This window comes from Carlito syrichta, unplaced genomic scaffold (genome assembly GCF_000164805.1).
Source record: "Carlito syrichta isolate Samal-C Ts95f unplaced genomic scaffold, Tarsius_syrichta-2.0.1 Scaffold308197, whole genome shotgun sequence".
NCBI lineage: Eukaryota > Metazoa > Chordata > Mammalia > Primates > Tarsiidae > Carlito > Carlito syrichta.
In genome coordinates, this window is record NW_007252293.1 from 442,855 (window position 1) to 450,360 (window position 7,506).

A 7,506-nucleotide genomic window follows, 5' to 3' on the forward strand; every position below is an offset into this window, starting at 1 on the left:
TTTACATTAGATACATTTTATTATTAAATTGATTCCATCATTGCAAAGAATTGATTGCTACATGTGTTTGTATATATACATATAATTATACAGAGATAGATGTAAATATATTAAATTTACAAATGTATGGATAAAATATGTAGAGATAAATATCTATATGTAAAATTATATGAATCAGTCAGCGTTTAATCAGATGCGTAGAACCAGTATAAGCATTATATGTATATATACCATATATATCTTTATATTTATATCTATCATTATATATATCTACATCTATATCTAAATCTGCCTTTATCTCTCTTTCCATAACTATCTATTCCTATCTATCATCTATCTGTCTACTGATCAATCAATTTATCTATCATATATCTGTCTATCTTCTCTCTCTCTCTCTCTCTCTCTCTCTCTCTCTCTCTCTCTCTCTCATCTTATTACCTCATAGGCAAGCTGAAGTTCATAGGTACTGTCCAAGATATGATGTACAGATTCTTTCTGTTTCTTTCTTTTCTGAGTCTCTCTGCAAAAATAGAAATAATAGTTGTGCAGAAACATAAACTTGAACAACTCCTACACAGATTCCTCATTTCTTGCATTTTTTGTTTTTCCTTTTCATGAAATATGTTCACATCAACAACAGAGTTTCCAAATTCTTAAGCCAAAGGAATAACTGATGTCTCGGGCCCCTCAGACATCCTGGGGCATTGAGTTCAGGGAAATTTCTGCTGCCCTTAAAGTCCCACCATCACCGTGGCAATATACTCTTTCTCTGTGTATAGCAGACTGTGGGGCAAGAAAATCTTGAAAAATTAAAAAAAAATAGAAGTGAGTTTAAAAAAAGAGAAAATATTTGATATTTACTATTTTAGATAACGTTCTGGTATGCAGTTCTAAAATCTAGATTCTTTGTAAAAATCCACAGCACAGAGTGAATATTTTTCTTTTGTCTTCCTTTTCCATTTTATTTCTCTCCATTTTATTCTATTCATTCATTTTCACTCTTTTTTCATTCTCTTTATTCTACTTCAATTTGTTTGTTTTGAGTTAAGATAAAACAAAAATCATGAAAGAACAGAAAAAAACTGAAGAAACTACTAATCAAATTATAATTTTTCATTCTTTACTTTTGTTTAACATGAATACCTAATAGATTTTTTTTAATGAAGAAAGATCATGCTATTGGAATTCACAAGCTTCAGAGCTTGAAGTTTAAGTGTAGAGATTCCAATATTATAATTGGAAATGCTTCTTCTTCCTGATATCTCTATGTATTAAGTCCAGATGGCTATAACTTGCTCGTTTTTACTTCATGCTTAACATAAAGAGTCAACAAAATTACAGCAATTGGTTAAATTCATGAGTTTTGATGAATGATTAAAGCAGCCATATTGCAAACAGTCCAAAAATTTTCATCAATGCATAGTTTTATTTTTGGACAGTATGCAAATTTACAAGTATTTACAAGTATGAGAGATTTAGATAAACATCAGATACCAAAAAAACCCATGAAACTATGCTGCATTAAATATTAAAAATATTCCTGTCTGAAGTTCATTCTACTTGCTAAAAACATAATGTTCGGAACTAATTGCTTGTCAGCAGTTACCATAATCTGATTACATTTCTTAACAACAAACTAAAAATTGTTTATCTTAAGGAATAGTAATTAATGTTGGTTCTATCTTGTGTTGGCATACATTTCTGGGAGCTGCAATCTCTTGCCAGTGTAAATGATTCAAAAATAAACCAGTGACCTACATGGACCTAACATGCAAAACCAGTCAGCCATCTCCTAAAAATTGTTTTAGACACAATATAAATACTGGAAGGCAGATTGCTGAAATACAAAGTTGGTGTTAGCTTGTTCTGTGTAATTTGTAATCATTTTGAAATGTCACGTAGTTCTTGTAAACATAAGCCTTTACCTGTAACACATTTAAGGTGCTGTCAGAGGTGTGTTTGTGTGTGTGTTTCAGAGTCCAGTGGTGAGGAAACAGCTGCATTCTGCATCGAGGTATTTGAATAATTAAATGCCCAAAGCTGAAGTAAGTGTGAATAGCTAGTGGTACCTACATTAAAGTCATTTCAAGGCATCTATCTTCAATGGTAAATAGTATCTTACACTTTTACGCATGTTGGCATCACGTTTTACTAATGTTTTATCTTTAAAAATACAGTAAGACAATTCAATCATCACTTCCTCCTTCCATTCTTCAAAAGTTTTTCAATTTTAATTGCAAAGTGAAGAAATGTTTTAAGTGACCCAATAATGACAAAACTTCCCACAGATCTTGTGTTAGATGATATTGTTAGATGATATTCTTGTACTGCTAAATATTCTATTTATCTTTTTATATTTAGAAACTGGCCAATAAAATAACAATATATGGTATCACAAAAACATAAACTCTGTTAGACATTATGGTTATAATATCTATATTTCATAAGATTATTATCAACAATTTTAAAAAGTAACAAAATCTTAATAAGTAGACATATGTGTGCATATTTTTATATACTTTTATATACAACATTGTATACATATAATTGTCAAGTTTTTTATTTTTTATTTTTTGCTTTACTAAATTATTTTCCATTCTTGTACTGCTAAATATTGTTAAGCTTTTTTTAAACATAATTCAATCTATTTAGCTGCCATGAGGCTGATTTAACTATCCATAATACTAGAAGATAAAGAAAATTAAATGCTCTAAATTATTATTATTTATAAAGTGTGTAGAACATTTTCTGAACATAGTAAGGACCACTTTTTTGTGTGTGGAAATGTATTCACAGTAGTTTTAAAACTCTCTGATGCACACACATCATAGAAATAAAGCTCTGAGCTGTCCCTTTCCATTAAACCAAATGACCACATTTCCTGGCACATGATAAATGCAAAATGGGTGATTGTGGTAACTTTTTTAACAAGGAGAGACAGGTCATGTTGGGTGAAGACAACCAGGGAAGCTACTTCACAGTAGTTTGAAAGAACCTGAAAGGCAGAAGATGAAGTGAGGAGGACAGTGGAACCACAGTGTTTAGGCGAGGTACTCTTGGTTGGCAAATTTGGAGATGACTTATGAGCTGACATATCATCTTGCATCTCATCCTTTCTTCCTTCCTTCCCTCCCCTCCTCTTCCTCCCTCCCTCTCTCTCTTTTTCTCTTTCTCCCTCTCTCTCTCTCTCTCTTTCTCTCTCTCTCTCTCTCTCCTTCCTTCACCAAGTCTATATTTTCCCTTTTTTGATCACTCAAAAGTTTCTCTTTTTTTCCTTTGTTTTGCTAAGTCCTTTCAACAGGAGTGCATTTTCTGATTATCTTTGTACCATCATTTCCCTTTTTTAAAAAATTAAGTTTTCATTTATTAGTAGTGCCCATCTACTAGGGTTGTAAGAATTAGATGAGATCATTTCACACAGTAAACACTCATTTAATGTTAATTTCTCTAATAGCAATTATTATTACTACTATTGTTATTATCAACCTTTTATATGTTGTTGTTATTATTATTATTTTAATTTTTTTATTAGCACAGAACAATTGTACATATTCATGGGAAATTGATACATATAATGTGTAGTAGTCAAATCAGGATAATTAGTATATCCATCATCTCAAACCTTTATCATTTCTTTGTGTTGGAAACATGCAATATCTTCTTTCTAGCTATTTGAAACTATATAACATATTATTGTTAACCATAGTCATCCTACAGTGATATAGAACACCAGAACACATTCTTCCTATTTGGCTGTAATTTTACACACTTAAAAATCTCTCTTCCTATGCCTCTTTCCCTCTACCCTTCCCAGCCTTTAGTATCTCCTGTTCTACTTTCAACTTCAATGAGATCCACTTAAAAAGTTTTTCAGGCCGGGCTCGGTGGCTCAGCCTGTGATCCCGCGCTTTGGTAGGCTGAGGTGAGTGGATTACCTGAGCCTGCGGGTTCAAGACCCACCTGGGCAACTTGGCGAGACCTCAACTCTACAATAAATCAAAAAATTAGCCGGGCGTGGTAGCACGGCGCCTGTAGTTTCAGCTACTTGGAAGGCTGAGGCGGAAGGATCGCCAGAGCCGGCAGGTTGAGGGCACGGTGGCAGGGAGCGGCCACTGCACTCCAGTTTGGGGAACAGAGTGAGACTCCAACTCAAAAAAAAAAAAAAGAAAGAAAGAAAAGAAAGTTTTTCAGTAGCTTTAGGGGTACAAAAAGTTTTTGGTTATATGGATGCATTGAATAGTGACAAAGAACTGTAGCCTTTAAGAATACCTACCACTCCCACCTGTGCACATTGTACTCAGTAGGTGGAGATCCACTTTTTTTAGCTTGCACATATGAGTGAGATTGCACAGTGTTTAACTTTTTGTTCCTGGTGTATTTAATTTAAAATAATGTCCTCCAGCTCCATCCATGTTGCTCCAAGTAACAGGACTTTGTTCCATTTTTGGTTGAATAGTATGTATTTAATTATGTTTGCACAGCACATTTTCTTTATCCCTTCATCTGTTGTTAGTCACTTAAGTTGATTCTACATATTGGCTATTGTGAATAGTGCTACAACAAATATGGGGGTCCATATAATGATGTCCTGTCCTCTGGAGAAATGCCCAGTAATGAAATCGATAGATCCCTTTTTTGTGTTTTAAACATTTTCACAAATTTCACATGCGTTTGTTTTGCTAAACTGGAACTTTAAATGATCTCTCCGAGTTAGTGTTTGGAAACCATCAGATTTGCTAACAAACTGACAGATTAATATCCCATAACCTCTGACTTACTGTCCATTCAGACATTGACGACGTGTCATTCTTACATCTTCAGGTTCACAGCAAATCCGTGTGTGGATTTTATCACCATTGAGTTGTAATGAGTTTCATTACCTATTCTTCTCATCATATGGTTTTCTAAGTAATGAAAAACAAAAATAATCATTGGCAGCTTTAAAAAGTATTTAGCCTGTATATATCCATTTGTTAAAAGTGATTTATGGGAAATAATAACCCACAAATTTAACTGTTCTCAATTAATTTATTTCTCTCAATCCCCTACTCACTGCATATTTTAGGGGCAATATGTTCTCTCCCAAACCTAATTGTGTTTCTTATAGATTCTGCTCCAGACAGATAGATAAATAGATAGATAGATAGATAGATAGATAGATATATAGATAGGTTAAGAACAATATAAGAAGAAATACCCTTGGTGGTGTCTAACTAAAGCCATGAAATAAGTGTGCTATAAGTCTATAAGTTACATTCATTGATAGCCGTTGCATACTTGAGAATTTTAGGTGCTAAAATTCAAATAATTGTACTAACATCCTTCATACTTTCCATTTCCTTCAGTTGGTGTTTTTAAGGACCAAGTATGAATAGATTAAACATCACTTTTCAATCTGGCTAATTAATGCATATAATTAATCAATATTCTTAGTTTCTAAATGCTATGAGTTTTTCATAATCTCTCACTTGTATTATAACACTTGATTATTATAATTGCATTTTTATATTGAGATGGGCAATATCAGTAACAATAATATTTCCCTAGTAGTTGTGTTTGATAGGTCTTCCCCCAAATTCTTATCAAAGTATCTGCAAAAATATAAAGAAAAGAATCCAAATAGCTACAAAATGTTTTATTTATATATAAAATTTAGTGATAAAAAAACATATAAGTGCATGGGTATATTATTAAAAATTATTGGAGCATATCTATTTTGGAGTCATGTGCATATAAAAGCATTGAATGTACACTTGTTAGAGAAAAAATGTGGAAAAAGAGAGGATATAATTTTTTTAAATATATATGGATACATCATAGTTATGCATATTTGTGGAGTACCCGTGATGTTTTGATAGAAGTATAAAAGTGTAATGATCATATCAGGGTGATTGGGGTATCTATCACCACAAATAATGATCATTTATTTGTGTTGGGAACATTCCAAATCTTCTTTTCTAGTTATTTTGAAATATACAAGTAACTGTTAACTATAGTCATCCTATTGAGCTACCGAGCACTAAATCATATTCCTTCTAACTGTTTTTTTGTGCCCATTAACCAAACCTTCTTCCTCCTCCCTTCCCCTCTCCTTTCCATCCTGTAGTAACCAAAATTCTATTCTCTCCTTCCATGAGAGCCAGTTTTTTAGCTCCTGCACTTGAATGGAAACATGTAACATCTGTCTTTCTGTGCCTAACATTTCACTTGACCTAATGTCCTTCAGGTATATAAATGTTGTTGCAAACGGCAGTATATCATTCTTTTCATGGATGAATAGTATTTCATTGTGTCTCTATAACACATTTTCTTTGTCCATTCATTTGCTGATAGACATTTAGGTTGATTCTGTATTTTGTCTATTGTGAATACTGCTGCAATAAACACAGGCACGCAGATAATGCTTCAATATACGGATCTCCTTTCTTTTGGATATATACCCAGCAGAGGAATTGCTGAATCATCAGGTAGTTCTATTTTTAGTCTCCTGAAGAACCTCCTTACTGGTTTCCATGTGGTTGTACTGAAGATGCCAAATAAAAAATGGAATGCAGCGTCTTCTAGTCTCAGGACTGTGTAAGTGAATTGATGACGTTTTGTTAAGTAACGTGTGGTTTCAGACTGTCAGTGATCTTTTTTAATTGTTTGTTTGCTTGTTTGTTTGTTTGTTGGAGACAAGGTCTTTGGAGTCATATGTACATATAAAAACACTGAATGTACACATGTTAGAGAAAAAAATGTGGAAAAAGAGTGCAGTGGGGAGATCATAGCTGACTGCCACCATGCATTTCTAGACTCAAGTGATCCTCCCACTTCTGCTTCCCAAGTAGCTAAGACTACAGGTGTGTGTCACCACAGCTGGCTAATTTTTTATTTTTTATTTTGTAGAGACAGGGTCTCGTTATGCTGCCCAGGTTGATCTTCAACTCCTGACTTCTGGCGATCCTCCCATCTCAATCTCTCAAAGTGCTGGTATTACAGGTGTGAACTACCGTGCCCAACCGGAATGTCAATGATCTTATCTACAATCATAATCATAGCACTATTTCTCTTAACATAAAAGCAATAAGGAATATCTTAAAATAATGACAGAAGACCCTAGTTTGAGATGCTTTAAAGCACCAGCCAAGATAGTTGATGATGAATTTCACCTGCAATTTGGGGACTTGTTACAAATTTGAAGACAACTGAGGCTTCTACTGTACCTGCATGACATTCATGCTCTCTTTCTTCTCAGATCATTTCCCTTCAATTTAATGCCTTATTTAGATTGTTCAAGAATGTTCTCCCCACAAAACCTCTGTATACAAGTGTCTTTCTCAAAGTCTCTTTGCCAGGGAACCCTATCTAAGACCACCCTTCTGTAAATAATTTTATAATTTAAAAATATGTTTCATTTTCCTACAGTTCTTTATGTATGCCTACTAAATTAATATGATAGGGCTTCCATAAGAAAAAAAAAACTACAGACTGAGCAGATTAAATCACAGAAATTTATTACAGTTC